Here is a 25,596-nt window from a genome sequence, read left to right on the forward strand (position 1 = left end):
AATTCCTCTTTTTAGGAACCTATCCTTCAGATATACTTTTACAAGAATTCAAAGATGTGTACATGAAAATACGCATTTTAGCACTGTGACAGCACAAACAACATAATCTAAATGGCTATCAATGGAAGATCAGTTAAATTATGATTGATCCAAATAATGGAATATAAACTCACACAACATGCAACTTCTGAAATAGTTAACAACTGTTAACTCTTGGAAGTTGTAAAAGGGGGGGGAGAGAAAGATTTCTTTATTTTATCCTTTCTACATATTTTGAGCCTTACCATGCCCATCTATTACTTGTATTACTGTTATTGGGGTTTTTTTTAAACGAACAGGCCACTTTTTTTAGTCTCATAAAAATTGTGTTTTTGACAATATTTAATAGTGTGGGGAAAGCAATTTTATTTATAGCACAATATCAATTTTTAAATAAACATATGCAAAAAACTGTAAGAACAAGGGAACTTTAAAAATAATTATCTGTGAATTATAAGATTATAAGTGATCTTTTTACTCTTCTGCATTTCATAAGTTTTATACCCAGTATACATTACTGCTTGTCTAGTCAGGAAAAACATTAAACAGGAAAAATTCCATCAAAGGAGCTGTAAGCATCACTGTAATTTTTTAGGTTTTCTTCATAGGCCCTGACTGGCTTTTTTTTTTTTTTTTTTTTTTTTTTTGCAGTACGCGGGCCTCTCACTGTTGTGGCCTCTCCCGTTGCGGAGCACAGGCTCCAGACGCGCAGGCTCAGCGGCCACGGTTCACGGGCCCAGCCGCTCCACGGCATGTGGGACCCTCCCGGACCGGGGCACGAACCCGTGTCCCCTGCATCGGCAGGCGGACTCCCAACCACTGCGCCACCAGGGAAGTCCTATTATTTTTCAAGAGTACATTCTATTCTTCCCTTAATTGAAGGGATGGTTTTGACCAGCCCAGGTTTGAGAGTTTAAAGAGAGCCAAGATCCCACCAGCCTATCAGTTACACATCACAGGTGAGGAAACTGAGGTCCAAAGACCCGGGAAGCCAAAGCACAGGTGCGGGGAAGGAGCATAGCTCGACACAGACAGACCACTGACGGGCATCCTGTCCCCACGGACCCATGTCATACGCCTCCCTGCATGCTGTCTTCCTCACGCCCTGGAACCCAGCCCTCCTTCCAGGATCTTTGTAGGGCCAATTCATACTCATCTTTTAACATTAAGCCTGCAGATGGGCACAAGGAATCTTTCTGGAGTGATGAAAACGGTCTAGATTTGACTGTGGTGATGGTTACAAACCGTAAATTGACATTTTAAGTGGGTGAATCTTATGGTATGTAAATTATACCTAAAAAAAAATGTTTTAAAAAAAGGATCAAGAACCAGCCACACTTTCTCCAGGAATCCCCCCTCATGCCCACCCCACCCAGTCTAAGCCATGCCCCCTTCCTGTGCCCGCAGAATGCGTGGAGCACACCTCCAGCGCTGCACATGCCTTGCTGGGCTTTAATGACCTGTGAGCACGGGGCCATCTTGCCCAATAATTCGCGAGTCCTAGCATTTCACACAGCACAGGCTGCAGAGGAAGTAGTCAGATGTTTGTTTACTTAACAATCTAATTAGTCTCTTCTATGTTCTCAACAGGCTGTGTCGGCTAATGACACAAAGATGAGAAGAAAGGAACCAGCCCTTAGCCTCAACTTTTAATTACAGAAATAAAGAAAGGAAACCCACATTTTATTTGAGTTCCTGTGGCTTCAGGAACTTTCATATACATTAACTAACCTTATATGTCCTGTGAGAAAAGTGTTTTTCCATGTTTACAAACTGCAGAACTAAGGCTCAGAGAAGTGAAGTAACTTACCCTATGCCACACAGCAAGAGATAAAACTGGGATCTGCTTGACTCGAAACACACATTCTTTCCAGTAACCTGCCCTCTACACACACACACACAAGAGGGCACACATGCCAGGAGGAGCAGGGCATTACAGACACAAGCAGAAATGTGGGGCTTGTTATGAGAACGGCAAGAAGACAAGTTGGACGGGAGCAGTTTCACGAAGAAGCAACACAAAAGACACTGAAAGACAAGGTGGCTCTGAACTGAGAGCCAACTGGAGCCAAGCTGAGGGGCTCAGGCACCACACATGGGTCATCACCAAGTCCAAGGCCAGGAAGTGACAACACTGGGGCTAAGAGGAATGAGGGCAGGACCGCGAACAACAGAATGCCAGGCGGGTTTGGACCATTCCCTGCTCTGTGCTGCTACAGCAGCTGGTGACTTACAGTTCAGTCTCCACACTGAACTGACAAAGAAGAGAGTTTTGTTCATGACGCACTGAACAGATTATCTTGCAAAAACTACTCCAGAGAAATAGCTGTTGACCTGACTCAGCCACAGTTGGGAGGAACGGAAGGGGAGCGGCTATCTGCACACAGGAAGGAGTGAGGCCCGAATAGAGGGCGATTTCAGAGGAAAGAACACACTGGCGCTGGGACTGTTCTGAGCACTGGAGAGCCACAGCAAGCCTGAACCTCGCTGAATAAGAGGGCAGAAGAGGGAGGCCTCGAATGGTCCACAGTAAATTTCAGCATAAATAGCCAAAGGAAAGAAAATAAAACAAATTAAAAAATTAGGAATTCCTACTCCTGAGGCAAAAGGAGAAATGATGTAAATTTGTAAACATTTAAGAAAGAATACGTATCCCTATTCCTCCTGGTGAACACAGCTAAGAGAAGACAACAGACTGACAGGTAGAGCAAGAAGGCAGACAGGCTAGGGACCTCGGGATCCGAGGACCAACACTGGTCCCTGAGTTTTCTTTTTGTCTCTACGTATCAGACTCAGAGCAAAAGAAGCCAGACAGACGGGCGGGCTCAGATAAAAACAACAACAGAAGCCTGCCCTCTCCAGCTGAACGACCAGAAAGGGACAGCTCTGCCAGACAGAAAACTTTCAGATAATAGTGGTCTACTTCAGCCAAACACCACAGAAAAGTAATCAGGACAGCATGGCACTGGAGCAAGGACAGACAGACAGGTTAGAAGAACAAAACAGAAAATTCACAGGGACTCACATGTACACAGTCAACTGGTTGTCAACAAAGGTTCCAAAGGAATTCGGGGGGAAAGGAAAGTCTTCAACAAGTGGCATGGATAACCATGTGGGGAAGAGAGGTGGTGAGCTCCTCCATCACATCACCCACAAAGTGTAATTCATGATAAATCACAGACACGAGAACTTAACTGCTAAAAACTGTAAAACTTCTAAAATAAAACATATTTTTGAGACCTTGGGAGAAGAATATCCCAGACAGGACCAGAAAGCATTAACTATAAAGTTAAAAACTGACAAAGTCGACTTTTTAACAGAAGCAAACACTTCTGCTCATCAAAAGACACTATGGGGCTTCCCTGGTGGCGCAGTGGTTGAGAGTCCGCCTGCCGATGCAGGGGACACGGGTTCGTGCCCCGGTCTGGGAGGACCCCGCATGCTGCGGAGCGGCTGGGCCCGTGAGCCATGGCCGCTGGGCCTGCGCGTCCGGAGCCTGTGCTCCACAACGGGAGAGGCCACAACAGTGAGAGGCCCGCGTACCGCAAAAAAAAAAAAAAAACACTATGAAGAAAATGAATAGTCAAGGCAAAGACGTTGAGAACAATTTACTGTGTGTATGTGTGTGTCCGTCTGTGTGTACGCGCCTCACGAAAGACTTACACCCAGAATATATAAAGAACTCCTACAATTCAACAATAAACAGACAATCCAAAACAAAAATGGGCAAAGGAGTTGAGCAAACAATTTACAAAGGAAAATATATGACTGGTCAATAAGCCCACAAAAAAGCTCCACATCACTAAACATCAAAGAAATGGAAATTAAAACCACAATGAGCTATCAACAGACACCATCTAGAAGGGCTAAGATTCAAACAGAACTACAATTCCTAACATTGGTGAGGATGTGGGGCACTGGAAAGTTAAATATATTGCTGGTGGGAATGTACCATTTAACCACTTTGGAAAAGCATCAATATTTGGCAGCATCTTTTACAGCTGAACCCCTACCATATGACCCAGCAATTCCACTCCTAAGCATTTACCCAAGAGAAATGGAAACATATGTTCGTGCACAGACATGATCCAAGTAACTTTATTCATACCAGATAAAAACTAGAAACACCTGCATTTCCAGTAACACTGGATAAACAAACTGTAATATGTTCACACAATGGGATATTAGCGTTTTTTAAAATGAACAAACTACTCATACATAGAAGAGAACATATGAACTTCAAAAGACAGCACACCAGACACGCTAGATTACATAAGGTGCGACTATTTATAGGAAGTTCTGGAACGGGCAAACTCACCTCTGTCAAAAGAATCGAGGCATGTGGTTGTGGGGATGTGGGGGAGAGGCAGGGACTGAGCACGAAGGAGCACGAGAGAACTTTCTGGTTTGATGGCTACGTTCTGTCTCTTGACAGGCATGTGGGCTACATACACGTATACATCTGTTGAAACTTCTTCTATTGAAACACCACTCTTACATTAGCTTCAGGTGTACCAGGGCTTAGACATTTACAACCGTTTGGAAATGAGGACCCTGGTAAGTCTCGTGACCACCTGTCCCCAAAGTCATTTCAATACTATTGACCATATTCCTTATGCTGCATGTTACATCCCTGGAGGTTTTTGTTTTTTTTTTTTAATAACAGGGGGTTTGTACCTCTTAATATCCCTTTCACCTATTTCAACCCTCCACCTCCCTCCCTTCTGGCAACCACCCATTTGTTCTCTGTATCTATGAGTCTATTTTCATTTTGTTTTGCTTGTCTTGTTTTTTAGATTCCACATACAAGTGAGATCATACGGTATCTTTCTCTGTCTGACTTATTTCACTTAGCATAATGCCCTCTAGATCTACCCAAGCCGTCACAAAAAAACATTAAACTGTGCATATCACTGAAAATAAATTAATAACATCAATAAAATCCCTCAGATGGGGGGAAAAAAAAGCTATGGAAGCTATATAGAGATGATCATGAGCCATTAAAAAATATGAACTCTCCTTCTCAAACGTTGCTACTCCCACCTTTACCTTCAGCATCCCACCTCCCCCCACACCCAAAATCACTACAACAGGAATGTCTACTTCCAGTCTTTCTCAACTGAAAGCCTGTGGCTGGTACCTGTGCGAAATCTCTCTCCAGAGAAAACTGAAGATATAAAAGGTTACTTCTGCAATATCTAACAAAAACTATTAAAAGTATACAGCAAAAACCATACATCTGGAATTTTACTTTAGAACCCCCCAAAATTATAACGTTGAAATGAAATTTTTCACATAAAAAGAACAGTTATGACAGTTATAACTGAGGTAAAGCCAAAAAAAAAAGTGTCATAAAACTAGACTCAAACTTAATAATTGCTTAAAAACATCCACTCCTCCAAAGAACTAGGATATGCATTGTTCTTAAAATAGTCTTTTCTGCTCATGCACCACTATTAATCAGCACACATAATAATAATCATTCACCCATGCAAAGGGACAAAACAATATAAGTAGGAAAGACAGATTGCTAAATTAAAGTCTCCTGAAATGAGCTTTTGAGAATAACTCCAATGATTTATTAAACTTGATAATTCAACACAGAAAAAGGCCTCGTCCAGAAAACCCATAGCTTGCTTAACTAGTTCACAAGTTAAGCAAATCCAGTATTTATAAACTTTCTTTATTAAATACCAGGCTGTAAGTCACTGGAAGCAGCTTTTCCTCATTTTTACGGTTTTTAAAAATAATCTGTAAATTAAGTCTCTAACCCAAATCTCTACAAGGGAATCCAAACACTGATTCATTAGTACCTCACATACTGAACACTAACCAGCATTAACCTACCATCTGGGAATGTCCAACTTTGTAAGCAGTATTTGCACGCCCAGTACGTTCTTATTCTTCAAATTTTCTCAGAATTAAAGGACAAGAGTGTCCAGATCACAAGGGACCGCCCCACACCATACATGAAGAGACCCACGCCAAAGCACATCATGAGGTTTTGGGGTACAGAGGACAGAAGGATGATCCTGAAAGACTCCTGCAGGCAGGGAAGAGGGCAAGCAACTTACATACAAAGGATCATGATCAACTTGTCAACAAGAACACTGGAAACTTAAAGACAATAAAGGAATATCTTCAAACCTCTGACAAGACAGCTAGTTCCAAGGACCATTCAAGTGCACAGGTAGAATAAAGACGTTCCAGACACACAGTGGCAAGGACTGTACTCCCCCCGTACACTTGTTCAAGAATCCTGATGCCCTGAAATGAGACCCTGATGGGCAGCAAGGAACCCCATGAAAAGCAGGCCTGTGATCAGCTAGTGACACAGTCCCTGTGACCCAGGGGAAGAAGGGCTCCAAGGACAAAGGGAGTCACAGACATCTGACTGCGGAAAAGAAGAGTAAGACCTGGTAAAGAACCGCTGGAGCTTTTGGAATATATCTGTCATGAGAACAGAGTAAAAAGCAAATAAAAATAAGAGATAACCATTAACTCTAAGAAAAAGGAAAAGGTAGATGAGAAAATGAAATTGTAGTCTACTGCCTGGCTCAGGGTTACACAGTATTTGTGTGATCATCACCATGAAAACGATGGGTGCTGACAGAATCAAACACCGTGCAGGGCAGGATGATGCTGGGGGGCTGGGGGCAGGGGGCCCGGCGAAGGTCTGAGACACCCAAATCCTCATCTACCCTAACACCTAGGTTAACACAAGACATCCAAAACTGCTATCTTCAAAAACAGCAGCTTAAGGATATTATTTAGATAAAGGAAATAAACACCAAAAAAAAAATAGCTGAAAGGAAAAAACTAAGACCGAGAGGGGTGCAGGAGCGAGGCGGGGAATAGTGCAAGTCTTTAAACTGGGCTGGGGGTCCCCAAGACCACCCGCAGGGTCGGCAATTCTCTAGATGGACTCACATAAGTCAGCACACAGTCATGCTCACGGCTGCGATTTATTACAGAGAAAGGACACAAAGCAAAAAAACAAAGGAAAAGGCACAAGGAACCAGGCACACGCTCCCGGGAGTCCCCGGGCAGTGGAGTCACAGGGACACGTGTGAAGCACCGTGTGCTGGGCAGCTCCTCACTCACAGCCCGAGGTCCCCGTGGAGCCCGGTCACACTGGTGTTCTCCGCCGGACGGGTACCGAAATCCCAGACTGCCAGAAAGACGGCAGGTGTTCCGCGTAAACCACACTGTTTTACAAACCACTGAGGCCCAGTAAGCTGCTCTTCTCATTTAGAGACAGTTTTATATGCTCTAGGGAACAGGTATACAAAGAGAAATCCCCATCAAGGGATTTTTCTTAAAACATGAATATTACTGTCCAAGAAAAAAATGTTAAGTTTATAAACTGAGGTGAGACAAATAATCCTTCAGACGAGGCAGATAAGGTTTAGAGGGTTTCCTATCATTCACGGTGAAATCCTCACCATGCAAATATGTGCGAGGTTTATGGCGTGTGCCCCGTGATGCAGACCAGTACACACAGTTACAGGACTGAGTAATTTCTCATGCACACTCCCACAGACCAACTGTCAGCCCATTAGGCTGTTACATAATTAGTCCTTTCAAATCTTCCAGCATTTGCCTAGGTCTATACTTCAGTAGAGATTTTACTCTTGGGTTACTGTTTCTTTTCTGTACTCTCCTTATAGATCATCAAATTTAATCTTTATTTTAGTTTCTCCCCTACCCCCAGGGGCTTATCCAAACAAATAAACTTTCAATTAGCACCTCACATGCCACTCACAGAAATTCACTGAATGACATAGTGATTTAATGTTTTCCACTCAACATTCTCAGTGTCACTGATTAAAACAATATGCCTGAGATAAGATATGTGTGTAAAATCAGTTTAAAAGATGTGAAATTCCGAAGTTCATCATAATGAATACGAACGTATGAATGTCTTTTTAAGGCTGACAATAACTTTTACATGACTGATAAGAAAACAGAAAAATTCACAAGTTATTTTAGGACACTGATATAATGCAAAATGTAAAAATCAATGTCCAGATGAAACAGAAATCTAAAGGGCACAGATTATGTCCATTATTTAAGTGAACGTTCAAACTCTGAGGATCAGAATGCCAGGTGCTGGAAAATGAGCAGCCAAAACATACAGGATCTAGCAGCCAGAAATAATCCCACCTTCTGCCTGGGATGAAAGGCTGCAGAGGACACAATCCAGTTCTACATACAGCTCTCCAAATCAAAGAGTATGTATATGTATTAAGTATGGGGAGAAAAGTCCACATTGCCTTTACACAAAATCAAAGGTGCTATCATCAGCAGTCACTCTAATTCAGAGGACAAAAAAAAAGTTTTCTTATAAAAAAAACAATAAATATCATTTGGTATTATCAGTAAAACAGCACATTTTTAAAGTAATGATATATCCTTTGGCTGGGGGGGAGGGTGGTGTCTTTCCTGCCACATTGCATAATCACAAAATCTATTCTCAAGTAAATAGTAAATTAGAAGTTAACTTGGGGCCGGGGGAGACCAACAAACGTTATTTAATGATTTTTAAAATGCACACCATTGGTTACAACAGAAACTGGGTAAAAGTATCTAGTCCATGGTTCCCAGTGTGCGGAGGCACCCAGAGCACTGTAAGCAAACTCATCCCGGCCACGGGGAGCTTACATTTGAAGGAAACAGAGCGGTATTCAACATCTGCCAGACACTGTACAAACTACCAGCTAAAAGAAGTTCAGTTTCAACATTAGACTGTGCACATTCCTTTCAACAGCATACCTCTGTGAAGCTGGGTTTTCTGGGGTAGCTATGATTTAAAGAAAAAAAAAATGGGGGACTTCCTTGGTGGCGCAGTGGTTAAGAATCCACGGGTTCGAGCCCTGGTCTGGGAAGATCCCCACATGCCACAAAGCAACTAAGCCCGTGCACCACAACTACTGAGCCTGCACTCTAAAGCCCAAGGGCCACAACTACTGAGCCCGTGTGCCACAATTACTGAAGCCCACGCGCCTAGAGCCTGTGCTCTGCAACGAGAAGCCACCGCAATGAGAAGCTCACGCACCACAACGAAGAGTAGCCCCCGCTTACCACAACTAGAGAAAGCCCACATGCAGCAACGAAGACACAATGCAGCCAAAAATAAATAAATAAATTTATTTTTTAAAAAAATCAACATGGAACAAGAAATAAGGGGTGGTGCTGTCCAATCTGATTGCAAAGTATTATAAGCTGTGTGGTGTCCAATAGGCACACACAGACCACTAATTTTAGTTATTTAAGAGTGAAATAATTTATTTTCTCTTCCAGCTATCGTGTACTATTTTTTCAAATGGTTACTAAATTGCCAAGCCATAAATACGAATTTAGTTGTGTGGGCCTAACAACATAATTCAGCATACTATTAAGCATTTCCATTAGGCTGACACCAGGTCTAAGAACAAGATATGTATAAGATGAGGCTGAAATATCGTGTCACAAAAGAAAGACGTTATGAAAGATGCTTGGAATCAAGACAAAAGGACTCAGAAGTCAACTAGAAGAAGCTTCCACTGGCCAAAGATGGGACTATATTAGTGCCAATAAAATTAATAACTGCCATGAAATAAAGTATCAAGTATATTTAAATCCATGAGTTCATAATGATACTCAAAAATAAAATTCAGGCTTCCCTGGTGGCACAGTGGTTGAGAGTCCGCCTGCCGATGCAGGGGACACGGGTTCGTGCCCCAGTCTGGGAAGATCCCACATGCTGCGGAGTGGCTGGGCCTGTGAGCCATGGCCGCTGAGCCTGCGCGTCTGGAGCCTGTGCTCCGCAATGGGAGATGCCACAACAGTGAGAGGCCCACTTACCACAAAAAAAAAATACTAAAATAAAATAAAATAAAATTCATTGGTCACTTTGGAGGATGCTAGAGAACCATGTAATTATTTGGAATAACTAGTAAATGGGGGGGGGGAAGCATTTATTTTATCCTGAATCTGCTATACAAAGTGTTGTTCAGTGAAGTTTCTTTTTATCAAAATCTTCCATCTAATAAAGAAAGAAATAAAAGACTGTCACCACTTAATAAGCAATTTAAAAATAGATACTGGCAATGATCAATGACTGCTAATAACACAGACAAAAAAGAGAGAAAATCACACCAGCCTCGCAAAAATAAACTAATGAAAACTTAATCTGATTAAGCCTCAAAATCTGGGGATATGCAATTTAGTTTCTTTAGTTAATACCAAAGAAAAAGAGAGGGGAAGGAGGAAGAGTGGGGGGATGAACTTAAAAATTAAGAGACTTAAGACCAAAAATGAGAAGACAAGCCACAGACTGTGAGAAAATATTTGTAAAAGATATACCTGATATAGGACTATTACCCAAAATGCACAAAGAACTCTTATAACTCAACAATAAGAAAACAAGCTAATTGAAGACACCTCACCAAAAAAAGATATACAAATGACAAATACACATATGAAAAGATGCTCCATATCATATATCACTGGGGAATTACAAACTAAAACAACAATGAACGTGACTAAAATAAATCTAGATTTTTAAAAAATTGTTAAAAAAAATTTTTTTGTAACTATGTGTGGTGACAGATGTTAACTAGGCTTATTGTGGTGATCATTTCACAATATATACAAATATCAAATAATTATGTTGCACACCTGAAACTAATATAATGTTACATGTCAATTATACCTCAAATTTTTAAAAAAATGACCTTAAGAAAGAAATAAGATACCACTATAGATCTACTGGAATGGCCAAAATTCAAAACGCTGACAACAGCAAGCACTGGCGAGGATGTGGCGCAACAGGAACTCTCATCAGTGCTGGTGGGAATGCAGAACGGTGCAGTCACTTAGGAAGACAGTTTGGCAGTTTCTTACAAAACTAAATATACTCCTTCCATACAATTCAGCAATCATGTCCTTGGTATTTGCCCAAGGAGTTGAGAACTTATGTCCTTACAAAAACCTGCACATGGATGTTGACAGCAGCTAACTTACAGAAGTATGTTTATTCATAACTGCCAAAACTTGGAAGCAACTGAGATGTCCTTTGGTAGGTAAATGGATAAATAAATAAAACTGTGCTAGAAGCCAAACAATGGAATATTATTCCGCACTAAAAAGAAATGAGCTCTCGAGCCATGAAAAGACATGGAGGAAACTTAAATGCCTATCACTAAGTAAAAGAAGCCAGTCTGAAAAGACTCCATAACAGATGATTCCAATTGCATGACATTCTGGAAAAAGCAAAACTATGGAGAGAACAAAAACATCAATGGTTGCTAAGGGGTGGGGGAGGAGGGGGAGAGAAGGATGAACAGGCAGAGCACAGAAGATTTTTAGGGCAGTGAAAATACTGTATGATACCACAGTGATGGATACATGTTGTTATAAATCTGTCCAAACCCATAGAGTGTACACCAAGAGTGAACTGTAATGTAAACTATGGCCTTTGGGTGGCAATGCATGTCAATGTCAGGTCCTCACTTGTAACAAACGTCCCATCTGGTGGGGGATGCTGATAACGGGAGAGGCTGTGCACGTGTGAGGCTGGGGGCATATGGGAAATCTCTGTACCTTCCTCTTAATTTTGCTGTGACCTCAAAACTGCTCTAAAAAAATAAAGTCTGAATTTTAAAAAAAAGTAACCTAAAAAAAAAAAAAGTAACCTGAGGAAGCAAAATCTGATGTCATAATATGCTCATTTTCTTAAAATGCTAAGTTTAGTTGAAAAATGTAGCATGGTATCTGCTGCTTTTTAATTGCTTGTTACCATTCTAGGGGGATAACAAAATGGACTTCAGTGAGCTTTTTCTTCATTTTTATATTCACACTTTCTTCTCCCATAGTTTTCCACAGAAAGTCAAAGTTCTTTTTTTTTTTTTGGCCATGCCACGCGGCTTGCGAGATCTCAGTTCCCCCACCAGGGACTGAACCCGGGCCATGGCAGTGACAGCCTGGAATCCTAACCACTAGGCCACCAGGAAACTCCCTAGAAAGTCAAAGTTCTTGATTCGCTATTTCTGCTTTGGAAGGAACAACTGAAAATTGCTAACATCTTAAAATTACAGCTTCAATTTATGAGTTTTCCTTTAAAAGCTTTCTTCCCAGTGGGGGGGGGAGGGGAGCTTTCTTCCCTCATCTCCCTCTCCCTCCTTTTTCTCAAGAGTAGTTACTTATCCAAATATATTTATCTAAAGGCACCTATCACTGGCAGGTTGGCGAAAGAGCTTATTCATAAAAAGATTAAGGAGAAAGTCCCAATCACACAAAAACACTGTTTTTATAACTGAAAAACATACCTCATTTTTAAACAATGGCAATGGCATGCACTTTTATTCTCAACCTGTCACAATATCTGGCTTTCAATTTGTAGTGCTTTTGAATTAATTTAACCTTCAATTGAGAATGAAGGGTCATGCTTCATTATATCAAGGTATCAGCTCTGAAGCAATTCCAAATGAGTTCTACTAGCATTTTTGTTTTTAGTTACCTTTTAGGCAAAAGCTTCATATTTAAATATCTGTACAACGTTTCAAGGTGATCAGTTTGAAGTTTGAAGGGCTTCACTCAAACTGATCAAATGTAAAGAAACAGGCCTAGTGCCTGGTAGACAGTAAGCACTCAACAAATAAATGCCTTGTTCCACAATTTACATCATGACTGTTTAGAAGAGAATGTATACATGTTTACACATTCTTTGCCTGTATGTGTATAAAACACCTTTGGAAGAATATACAAGAAAATATTAAGGTGTGGTCTCTTCAGTGGTATCTTTAATGGCTGAGGAAAACACAATCATATTATTTCCATCTCACCCAGGCCCCCATTCCTCAGTAAAGAAACTGGGAGATACCCTGATGGAGAGAGAATACAGTAAACAGGAAGTAATACAGCACAGTCGTAGGCTTGAGTAAGTACCATCACCCTTCATAAGCTGGGCTTCCTTATCTGTAAATACTGACATCTACCTGGCATGGCACTGCCAAGACTAAACAAAATGGTATTCCTGGTACTCAGTAAGTAGCAATAATAATTATTAATCAATATTTAACTTTGCTATTAACTATACAAAACATTATAAAAATATCTGGACAAAACTTGAGATTTTATAAACTATATCCTCCCCCACCCCATAAAAGTGTGAAAAAGGAAGAGTTTTACTGCTTTTTCCTTCCTTGACCCCCATTTTAAAAGACCTTCGCAAAATCGTAAGCACATTTTAAAAAACACCATAAACAAATGTAAGAAGCCAAGAAGAAACTTAGAGAAAAAATACTGGCACTAGACATGACAAATACTTTTCAAAATTAATTTTTAAAAAAGAAAAACGGTTGAGGATTTGAACATGAAGCACACAAATACTTTTAAAATGAAAAAACAGGGAATTTAAAAGATGCTCTTTTTTACCCACCAATTTTCTAAAGATGAACAAGTTTGATACCCAACAATGGGAGGGTTTGAAGAAAGAGACACGTTCACACGCTACTGGTAAAGTGTAAACTGTTACATTTAGAAGGACAATTTAGCAACACCTACCAAAAATTAATATTCTGACCTAGCAATTCACTGTTAAAACCTTAGCTCCCCTTCCCTGGTGGCGCAGTGGTTGAGAGTCTGCCTGTCAGTGCAGGGGACACAGGTTCGAGCCCTGGTCTGGGAGGATGCCACATGCTGCAGAGCAACTGGGCCCGTGAGCCACAACTACTGAGCCTGTGCTCCGCAACAAGAGAGGCCGCGACAGTGAGAGGCCGGCGCACCGCGATGAAGAGTGGCCCCCGCTCGCCGCAACTAAAGAAAGCCCTCACACAGAAACGAAGACCCAACACGGCCAAAAATAAATAAATAAATAAAAATTTTTAAAAAAACCTTAGCCCCCAAATACACAAAAGTAAGCAAAGCACTGATTATGATAGCCAAAAAACCTTTATTATGTTACATCTCTACAAGCACCTCAAAGTCCTTAGGAAAAAAGCAAAGAACACAGAAAGAGAAAATACTAACCCAACTATATGCTGTCTACAAAAAATTCACTTGAACTATAGTGACAGAGGCAGCCTAAAAATAAATGGAGTACTAAATAAACAGATGGAGTGATGTAAAACGACAGCTTAAGAACTCCAAAAGTTCACCCCTCCATAAAAGCACCTAAACTTGGTCAGAATCAACTTTTTCACAACACTGGAAACTAAGCAAAAGCTTGCAGCAATCCAGGGAGCACTTATTCAAGAAAAACAGCTGAATCTTCCTTAAGAACATAGAACTTTGTGGTATTTAACTTTCTCTAGTCCTATCCTGGGCTTCCCAGATCAGTGGCACCCTTGAAACTAACAGCCCACATTCCCAGCACTGGTTCAGCAGAACAAACCTCATTTGCAAACAAACTGAAATTATTATTCCAGGCTCCCTGGAAGACCTACCTGCTGAAAAGGCTTGCTTTATCTCACCTAAATGCTGCTAACTCAGAACCACCACCACCATCACCACCACCACCACCACCACCCCCGGGGTAAGGCCACTAGGGGGCTGGCAGAAGTTTTAGCTGCTACCACCTGAAGCATCAGGTAACAGCTGGGGCAAACACTAGGACCAAAACCTTGAGAGGTGTTTTGGGGAACAAGGACCTTGAACAGCTTCAACAAATTCCTGGAAATCTAGGAGAAACATGTGCGCGCAGGGCTATGTACATGCTCAGGAGTTTTGCCAGACGAAGAATTCTTGGTTAGCAGTTTTTTTCTTTCAATACCTTGACTATGTTATCCCACTGCCTTCTGGCTTCTACCGTTTCTCATGAGAGGGCAGCTGATAATGATATTGAGAATCCCCTGTATGTGATGAGTCATTTCTCTCTTGCTACTTTGAAAATTCTCTCCTTGTCTTTGTCCTTAAACTAGTTGACGTGTCTCCGGTGGATCTCACTGAGTTTATCCTACCCGAGAAAGCCCTCCACCCTCACCTCTGGATGACCTTGACCTCTGTACAAACAGGAAATGAAAGCTAAGACAGAGTTGTAACGTGGTTGAGTACTGAAGGTACACCCCCAAGAGATGCACAGCACCCCTCTGAAAATATCGGGAGATGTTTTTGGTACTAAATGTTTAAGGAAATCTCTGTCCAATCATTAGCTGAAGCCTCTGTTCTGTTAGCTTACTGGTCAGCTAATGACTGGTCATTAGCTGCCAAAAGAATAAAACAGGAATAAATGTAATGAAGGAGGTGAAAGAGGCATACACTGCTAACTACAAAACACTGCTGAGAGAAATTAAAGTAGACCTAAATAAACCCCTTTTTAACAGATTGAAAGATTCAGTATCATTAAGACAACAATGTATTGCTGTAACTCAAAGTGATCTATAGATTCACGGCAAAATTTCAACAGCCTTTTTTGCAGAAATGGAAATCTGATCCTCAGTTTAATATGGAATTGCAACAGGCCCTGAATAGCCACAAAAAAATAACGAAGGAGAACAAAGTTAGAAGACTCATACTTCCTGATTTCAAAAGGTACTACAAAACTAGCATAACCAAAGCAACGTGGTACTGGCATTAGGATAAATATATAGACCTATACAGTCGATCTGAAGAGTCTAGAAATAAACCCAAACATCTACGGTCCATTGATTTTCAACAAGGGTGTCAAGACTATTCAATGGGGAAAGAATGGTCACTTCAACAGATGGGAATGGGATAATTAGATTTCCACACACAAAAAATGGACCCAATCTCAGACCATATACAAAAATTCACTCAAAATGAATCAACATCGAAATATAAGAACTACAACCTAAACTAAGGTTTTAGAACTAAGAACTAAATATAAGAATAAAACTCCTAGAAGAAAGCATAGTGTAAATCTGCAAGCCCTTGGATCTGGCAATGGATTCTTAGATATGATAACAAAATCATGAGTAACAAAAAAAATAAATTGTACTTCATCAAAATTTAAAACCTTTGCCTTGGGCATTAACAAGAAAGTAAAAAGACTACCCAGAGAATGGAAGAAAGTATTTGCATATCATATATACTGATAAGGGTCCAGCATCCAGAATATGTAAAGGAACATTTACAACTCAACAACAAGAAGATGAACAACAAATGTTAAAATAGGCAAAGGACTTGAATAACTATTTCTCCAAAGAAGATATACAAATGGCCAATAAGCACATGAAAAGATATTCAACACCATCAGCCACCAGGGAAACTCAGATCAAACCCACAATGAGATACCAATTCACACCTACCAGTATAGCTAAAATTTTAAAAACCAGAAAATAACAAGTGTTGGTGAGGATATGGAGAAATCAGAGTCCTTACTCTGGACAGTGAAATGGTGCAGCTGCTTTGGGAAACAGTTTGGCAGTTCCTCATACTGTTCAATATAAAAGTCACCACATGACCCGGCAATTCTACTCCTAGGTATATACCCAGGAACAATGAAAACATATTTCTACACGAAAACTTGCACATTCACACTAGGAATATTCATAATAGCCACAAAGTAAATAACAACTTAAATGTTCATCAATGGATGAACAGATAAACAAAATGTGGTATGACCAAGACAGTGGAATATTACTCAGCAATAAAAAGGCATGGAGTACTGACACCTGCTACAATATAGACGGACCTTGAAAACATGATGCTGAGTAAAGAAAGTCGGTCACAAATGATTACATACATGATTCCATGTACGTGAAATGTCCAGAATAGGCAAAACCACAGAAACAGAAAGTAGATAACTGGTTGCTAGTGAGTGGAAGCAGGGGGAATGGTGAATGGCTGACAATGAAGAAGAGGGGTAATGAAAAGGTTCTAAAACTGATCGTAGAGGTGGTTGCACAACTCTGAACACACGAAAAACCACTGAATTGTTGTGCACTTTAAAAGGATCAATTTTATGTTATATGAATATCTCAATAAAGCTGTTATAAGAAAAGCAGGCTCAAGTCTTTGCCAAGTTAAAACTCCCTTCTTAACCCTTTATTACCCTCTGCTAACACTTCTTTCTATTCTTCCCTTCACAGCTAAGATTTGTTTATTCTTGAAATAACCTACATTTGCTTTCTCCGCTCTCTGACCTCCCATTAACTCAACTCAAACTTAGCTCCCTCCCCAAATGGTAGCATTAAGTAGGATGCTAAGAAACTGCTCTCACTTAGTTATCAAATTCAACAGACTCCTAAAAATCCATGTTTCACTCGAGTTCTCAAAGCATTTGAAATACAGCTTCCTTTATTCTTATTTTTTCTGGAGAGGCAGTTGTGAAGTATAGCTTCCTTTTGAAATGATCCCATTTGGGCTTCTACAACATCTCCTCATGATTTCTCAGCGTTTCTCAACACATAGGAATTTCCCTTTCCAGTTCTTCTTCTCTCTGGCTTCAAATGCTATTGCCCTCCATCGCCTATTTCCAGGACCATTCTCCATCAGTAAACTCTTCCTATGCCGTGTTACCTAAATCAAAGGCTTCAGGAACCACCTATAAGATAGCTTGATGACTCTCCTATCAAGACCTTTCTCTTGTGCTCCAAACCCACACACAAGCACTTCTACCTGGATGTTTTACAGATAACTCCTATGCAGTGTATCCAAAAGCTAAAATACTGTTCCTCCCCAGATTTGCTCCTCTTCCTGAATTCCCTGTCTCAGCATACTTTACCGTTTGTTGTCTATTCAATCACCTAAGTTAAAATCCAAGTCATCTTATCCTACTATTTCTCTCTCACTCCCCAAATCCAAGTGTCACTGAACCCTATTAATTCGGCCTCCTAAATATTTGTGCTATTAACTTATTCCTCTGCATCTCCACTGATTCTACCTTAGTTTAGGCCCTTACCTGTCACCTCAATTATTACAAAAACTCCTCACCAGTCTTCCTGCATCCTCCTTGTTGTCCCTCCATCCCTTCTGAAATCTATACTCTACAATAACCAGCATGGTCTTTCTAAAATGAAAACCTTATCATGACTCTTTCCTGGTTAAAATCCATAAGCTCTCTTATTATCTAAAGGAAAAGCCCTCGAGAATCCTCAGAATAGCACAAAGTACTTGAGGACTGATCTGTGCACCCTTATCGTATGCTACTTACCCTGTAAGCCCAATCCTACAGCTGCAGAGAACAACTTCCCGTTCTTGCGATGCTCTCTCTCCTCCTGTCCAACTTTCCCTTGGCCTTCCTTTCCTTTCCCAAGATTTCTGCCTCAGTCATGCCTAAACCTTCTTCGGGTTCAAGGACATAAAGTATAAAGCACCTAATACAATGCTTGACACACAGCAAGGAGTTACAATGGGTTGAGAGGCTTAGACCTCTTCTTCATCCTGTCTCAGTGACTCTTGTCTGCTTCGAGGTTAGGCTGACTTACATCACCTGTCTACAAGACTACTCCTAATTTGGTCTCTGCCTACGTCCCCAGTTTCACATCTTGCCACCACCCTCGGCCCTCATCAGCCGCACCTGCAGATCCTACAACTCACTCTGTTCGGACTCCCGCGCTCTTCTCACACTGCTCCTCCCGCCTAAATGCCCATCCTTTCTAAGCCTGTATACTCACTGCTCTCATCCTCTCCCATACGCTTTTCCTGACCACTGCCCCTTGCTCAGTCTCTCCTCCTCTTCCCTCAAGACACAGACCACTGCCTCCTTTGAACACCCACTGCACTCTCCGTCCTTCCTCCGCTCAAAGCAACCTTAAAAACATATTGTACTTGCGGAAGTTCAAGTAAGTGAGAAAGTCTTACCACCCTGAAGGCAGGGGCACTGCCTCATGCATCTGTAAGTCTCCACAGTACCTGCTGCACAGAAATTACACTAAATGACCTGCATTTTCCCTTTTTCCCTCTACATATACTAACCTAAGTTCCTATCAGACATTTTCGTTCAAAAAAGAAAGAACATACTTTTGCGTTACATTCTGGGCCCAACCTCTCCTTGCCAAGCAAACACCTGTACAAATTAAAGTTAATATGCACTTTCTGATACCACTTCTGTTTTTTCTAAAGTAGGGGAGAAATGGTCCCTGGAAGATCTAAAATGAGAAATACTATTTTAAAGAGACAGTAAATTATGTCGCATAGCTTCAAGATACTCTGTTTAAAGAATTATTTCCCAACGGTCACTGTTAAACTAGCCCACCTCGCTTACATCTATGGGTCACTTTGAAAAGTGGAAACCCTTCTACTAACTTCCTTCCTACCTCTACTACTTGCCAATACAGTTTACAGCAATCACTCATTCTCAGGAAGATACTCAGAAAGGAATTATCAAGTCACCAAGATAATTCGGAAGGCAGAAAGTGAAGTTACCTTTCTCATTCCCAGACCCACTTATTCATTTAGAAGCGCTGCCTCCGTGGCCAGCAAACCACAAGTGGGCCTGTTCCTCATCATCGCTACTTGAATATTCTGTGAACTACCGCCCAGCATGATGGACTGCCACCCAAAGTACTGCAGCGCGGGGACAAGCCCGCTCCACCCAACAGAACGTTGAGTGAAAGCTCTCCTAATGAGGCTCGTCGGTGTGTTAACTCAGCGTCCAAACGACGGTATTTGCACCTGCACGTTCAAAACTCGAGTTAACATTTTAATTATTTTCAACCATTCGATCAGGCCTTAGAGGAAAGATGCTCTGCTTGCTCAAGACGGAGGCTCTGGAGTCATGAATCCCCAAACCTGAAGCAGCATAAGGACTTCAGGTAAGGCTGAGATGTGGGATATCTGGCGAAACCTGTTTCACTCTCACAACGATAAACACACACACACACGCACCCAGCTGACCTCCATAAGAGCCTTTGGGCGCCAGCCCGCTTGACAAGGAGTTGTGAAAAGAATTCCCAACTCGGCTCTGCCGATGCCCTCGCAGCACCCAGGAGCCCCGCCGCTTCCACGAGCCCTCCCTCCTCACCGGGCGCGCACCGGAGACCCGTCAGCATCCCGGCCGCGATTATGTAAAAGACCGAGTCCCTCTCCCCCGTCCGAGGCCCGGGCCCCGGGTAGGGCCCGGCTCCCCACCCTCCCCGCCCAGATCCAAGAGCCGCGACCAGCGAGCGGGAGAAACGGGCAGGGCGGGCCGGAGCCGCGGACAAGCCGCCAGAACCAGCCGCCCCCGGCAGCCACGCCCCCGCCCAGCCGCCCCGCGAGAGCCCGGCCCCGCAACCGCCTGACAGACGCCACGAGAAGGCGCGCGGACGGCTTCGGACAGCGGGGCCCCGCCGCGACCCCCACCCGCCCCGCCGCCCGCCACTGACCTGCGCCGCCGCCTCGCGACCACCCGCCGCCGCGGCCGCCTTCTGCGCTGCGCCCCCGGCCGGCCTCGGGCGCCCCATTCCCACCCCGCCCCAGCCTCCGCCTGTTTACAATGATTGGGACAGAACCGGGCGAGCCGGCCCAGAGCGCACGCGCACTCCCTCCTCCCGCTGCACCCTGCTTCCCGGGTCCTCCTCTCGGCGCTGACGGCCGGGGCCGTCCAGGGCCGGCGCCCTGTGCCCCCGCGCGGGGCATGCTGGGATGGGTAGTCCTCGGAAACCCAGCGCCCAGTCCGCAGGCGGCCCTCCGCCGGGAGCCGCACTACAACACCCAGGAAGCATGGCGCCTGCCCGGCCGAGGGGCCAACTGGGGAGACCCGGGAGCGCGCGAGAGAACGCGCCGCGCCAGAGCTCCACCGGCGCCTGCGCAGTTTCTGGTGGTCGGGGGACGGGAGGACGCGCGCTTACCCGCGCGAGCTCCGCGAGGACCGTTGGGGGCAGCGCCGGTCGAGGTCCGGAGAAGGGCAGACGTAGTCCTGTCCACGCTTCGGGCAGCCTGTTCCCCAGCTACGGAGGCGCAGACCTTCTGCACCGCGGGCTTCAGCCCTAACCAGTTAAACCGGCCCGGAGGCCGGCCCAGCCGCCGCTGGGTGGGGCTCTCCGTGGCCCGGGCTGGGAGGGGAGTCTGGCTTGGGGTGGGGACTTTTGCTGGGGGCTTGGATGCAGGAAGCGCCGTGGGCTTCCGAGGAGAAACTTGTCTAGAACTCTGTATCGGGACTGGCCTCAGCGTTCCTAAAATGGGTGTCGACGAGGACCTCCCTTGGTCCTTGCGGCGCAGCGGGGTCCCCACCATGTACCGAGGAGGTCCTGAATCAGAGCCGCCCTCTGCACGGTTAGCTTGCAGACAGAATTGGATCTAGAGGAAGATGGAAATGACCGCATTTCCTCCGGAAATCCTTCACAAAGGCTTCAAGAATTGTCCTGCTAATGCATGGCTGGAAATCAGGGATCTTTTTACGTGTCTTGTGTCATAAAGTTTGGCAGTTTTATTAGGGGGATGATAAGACTGGGGATGGATGGGCCTTCCCAATCACTTCCATTCCTGCGTGCGATACTCTCTTTACAACTTCATTACATGTTTAGACTGACCTCTACTCCATCCTGCCCAGTTCCTCCCAAAGCAGCCTGCCTCCAGTCTGACAATAGATCTCTCCCTCGTACCCTGCATTTCTTACTCGGTCAAGTTCAGCCCCCTCCGCCTGACATTCAAGAAGAGACCATAATTAGATACCAAGATGGTCTGTGTGTGGTAGCCATTGTTTTCTGACTTTTTGAAAAGTTTTCTTATTGCCCCTCTGGCAACAGAACGGTGTCCTCTGACCACTGGGATGGGCATGTTACCTTGCCAGGTACAATACTCTGCCTCTGGCAACAATGATTGGGCCAAGGGATGGGCACTGACCCATGTTGGGCACTATTGAGCCCTTGCTGGAAATTGCTACATGGACACAGAAAAGGGAGAGAAGATAGCGTTTTACTGTGGTAACTGCTGATGGCCATGTTATTCACAACGTAAAGAGGGCTTTCTGCAGCAGCAATGAATGAGGCCAAAACGGGAGTGTGGGGTTGGGGAAAGGAGGGGGAGAGAATCCGGGAGTTGGCAGCATGAAGACTGGCTTCAGCCTCAGAGGCCATGGTTTGTATAGCTCTTTTAAAGTGCTTTGAGGATGTGAACCTAGCTGGGTAAGCCAATGCAATTATTTATTATTTAGGGCTAATTTGTGTTGCCTAACACAAATTTGTTGGTTGCCTCCTGAGGTTCATTCCTCCCATTTAAGCTATGCAGCATAATCGTTCCCTCTGGTGGCTGAGCCTTTCCGGGATGGTCCTGTAACCCAGTCAGAACCAATGAGACCCACCGAGACTTGGGTTGGGCCTTCTAGTAAACTGCAGCATCCTTGCTCTTCTGGTATGGTGTAAATTTATGAGGTCTGGAAAGGTGGCAACTGTTTTGCTCCTACAAGAAGAAAGCCTGAACAGACAGGGTTTAGGAGAAAGGCACCAAAAGAGGCTGAAGACGAAGTCAGTACTGTCAAATGTGCACTAAGAAGAAGAACCTTGCGTTTGTTGCATCATTAGAGCTGCACTGTCAAACCTCACCTGTCTGACCTGTCCTGTAGACGATCCTATAGACTGTTTAGAATTGTGAGCCATAAATTTCCTGTATTGTTTAAATAAGTTTTATTGGGGGGTTTTCTGTATCTCAAAATTCTAAAACTCATAACTAATTCAGTTGGATTTCTTTTACTAAATGTTGAAAGGTCCTGACTAATACAGGTTCCTACTTAAAGAGAAACTGTGGAAAAGACTTTCAGCGCTGGTTATATGACACAGTCAACAATTCCTCTGCACACAAAGATAGTATAAATAAAATTGGACAAAATTGTCAAACACAACCGATTGTTTCAGGGCATTGGAAGTCAAACACAATTTGAGAAACATCTATTCTTGAAAACTGCTAAAAATTCTAGTAGGAACTGTAGATGTCTGTGAACTTCTCGCCTGAGGCTGCTTCTTTCCTGCCCTGTTGCCCCAGAACTATAGTTTTACTAGTGCAGTTTTAACTAGTGTACGTGGGGACTAGCCAAGAAAACGAGTAGCTTTGCTGCTGGAGGGGGTGGACTTGATTTGTGGTGGGAGGTCAAACACCATGGCTTTGACAGCTGAAGGGAATATTATAATAGTGCATCTGCTATGGAAGACAGCATGGTGGTTCCTCAAAATATTAAACACAGAATTACCATTTGCTCCAGCAATTCCCCTTCTGAGTATATACTCAACTGAATTCAGAGACTCAGAGGTATTTGTACATCCCTGTTTATAGCAGCATTATTTGCAATAGCCTAAAGGTGGAAGCAACCCAAGTATCCATTGATGGATGACTGGGTAAACAAAACGTACTATATACATACAATGGAATATTATATAGCCTTTTAAAAGAAAGAATTTCTAACACATGTAAAACAAATCATGAGAATAGAAAGGAGAAAATGACAGTTGCAGTTGGAGATTTAAAATTCCTCTTAGCAATTGATAGAACAAGACAAAGTCAACAAGGGTATAGAAAACCTGAATTACACTAGCAACCAACTTGAAATATTTGACAACTATAGAAAACCATCCAACAACATCAGAATACACATTCTTTTCAAGCACAAATGAAACATTGTCCAGAATAGATCATATGGTAGGCCACAAAACAAGTGTCTGAAAATTTTAAAAGGATTGAGAACATACAAAATATGTCTCCTACAATGGAATTAAATTAGACATCAACGACAGAAAGAAATCTGAGAAATTCCCAAATATTTGGAAATTAACACATTTTTAAATAACCGATGGGCCAAAGAAGAAATCACAGGGAAAATTAGAAAATATCTAAAACTGAATGAAAAGAAAAATGTCAGATTTAAGGGAGGCAGCTAAAGCCGTGCTTAGAAGGAAATTAATGTCATTTTAAAAACTTACACTAGAAGGAAGACAATCTAAACTTCCAACTTACATTCCCACAAAAGCTTGCTCAAGAAAGTAGCAAAAGAGGAGTGAATCAAACCTGAATTAAGTAGAAGTAAGGAAATAGTGACGATCAGAATAGAAATCAATGAGTTAAAAAAAAAGAAAAGAGAGGGACTTTCCTGGTGGCACAGGGGTTAAGAATCCACCTGCCAGTGCAGGGTACACAGGTTTGAGCCCTGCTCCAGGAAGATCCCACATGCTGCAGAGCAACTAAGCCCATGTGCCACAACTACTGAGCGTCAATATTAAAGAAACAAGCAACCCAATCCAAAAATGGGCAGAAGACCTAAACAGACATTTCTCCAAAGAAGATATACAGGTTGCCAACAAACACATGAAAAGATGCTCAACAGCACTAATCATTAGAGAAATGCAAGTCAAAACTACAATGAGGTATCACCTCACACCAGTCAGAATGGCCATCATCAAAAAATCTACAAACAGTAAATGCTGGAGAGGGTGTGGAGAAAAGGGAACCCTCCTACACCATTGGTGGGAATGTAAATTGGTGCAGCCACTATAGAAAACAGTATGGAGGTTCCTTAAAAAACTAAAAGTAGAGTTGCCATATGATCTACCAATCCCACTCTTGGGCATACATCTAGACAAAACTATAATTCAAAAAGATACATGCACCCCTATTTCACAGCAGCACTATTTACAATAGCCAAGACATGGAAACAACCTAAATGTCCATCAACAGATGAATGGATAAAGAAGATGTGGTGTATATATACAGTGGAATACTACTCAGCCATAAAAAAGAATGAAATAATGCCATTTGCAGCTACATGAATGGACTTAGAGATTATCATACTAAGTAAATCAGAAGGTCAAATACTGGGACTTCCCTGGTGGCGCAGTGGTTAAGAATCCGCCTGCCAATGCAGGTGACACGGATTCAAGCCCTGGTCCAGGAAGATCCCACATGCCACGGAGCAACTAAGCTTGTGCACCACAACTACTGAGCCTGTGCTCTAGAGCCTGCGAGCCACAACTACTGAGCCTGCGCACCACAACTACTGAAGCCCGCATGCCTAGAGCCTGTGCTCCGCAACAAGAGAAGCCACCGCAATGAGAAGCTCAAGCACCGCAACTAAGAGTAGACCCCGCTCACTGCAACTATCTTCTAACAGACTGAATCCCTGCAACCCTCAGTTGGGAAGCGCTGCCCTGCGGCAATGAATCTGGTTCGTTAAGTCGCTGCTGTGACGTCATCCAGGACTCAGCCAGGAGTGGGAGGTGCTCTAGAATTTTCAGGTCTCCCTCTTCCCCCAGTCAGTTCCTCCATCTCAGACTCCATGGGCTGAGCCATTCACGTGGGTCCTTTGTTACCCCCACGTGGGTGAGAATCTGGAAATACAATTTTACAATTTAAAAATGACATCGGTATTTTTTGTCAATCGAACTACACTTGGTAAAATCCCTTCTGCACTAACTTGAGGAAGAATCAGACCTCGAGTCCGCATTTCCGGCTCATGGGTCTCCCCTGGTGTCTCAGCAGTTGTTAGAGCGATGAAAGCTGAGGTGCGGGGGTGGGGGGATGGGCGGATAGGGGGAGCGGGCAGAGCTGCCCTGGAGAAGCTCCAAGCCAGAGGCAGGACCTCAGATGCACATCCGCTCCGGCCCTGCCTGACCCCACCCACATTTGTCGTGTTGTCCATTTTAGTAACTTACACCAGCTAACTAGGAAGGAGATTCTGTGCCGTTCTTATGAAAAACAAACCACCAG

The 25,596-nt window shown here is 43.2% G+C and overlaps 1 protein-coding gene across 1 annotated transcript in view; it reads right to left on the bottom strand.

The window, feature by feature from the left end:
• The window catches only part of RALBP1 (ralA binding protein 1), a 45,262-nt gene extending 24,854 nt beyond the window's left edge, over positions 1-20,408 (bottom strand). The window contains exon 1 of the mRNA XM_082668514.1: positions 20,292-20,408. The gene's annotated coding sequence lies outside the window, so the exon portion shown is untranslated. The remainder of the gene's footprint in view (positions 1-20,291) is intronic.
• Positions 20,409-25,596: the final 5,188 nt, after the last annotated feature.

This window comes from Grampus griseus, assembly GCF_964374135.1.
Source record: "Grampus griseus genome assembly, chromosome: 12".
In the NCBI taxonomy this organism is placed as follows: domain Eukaryota; kingdom Metazoa; phylum Chordata; class Mammalia; order Artiodactyla; family Delphinidae; genus Grampus; species Grampus griseus.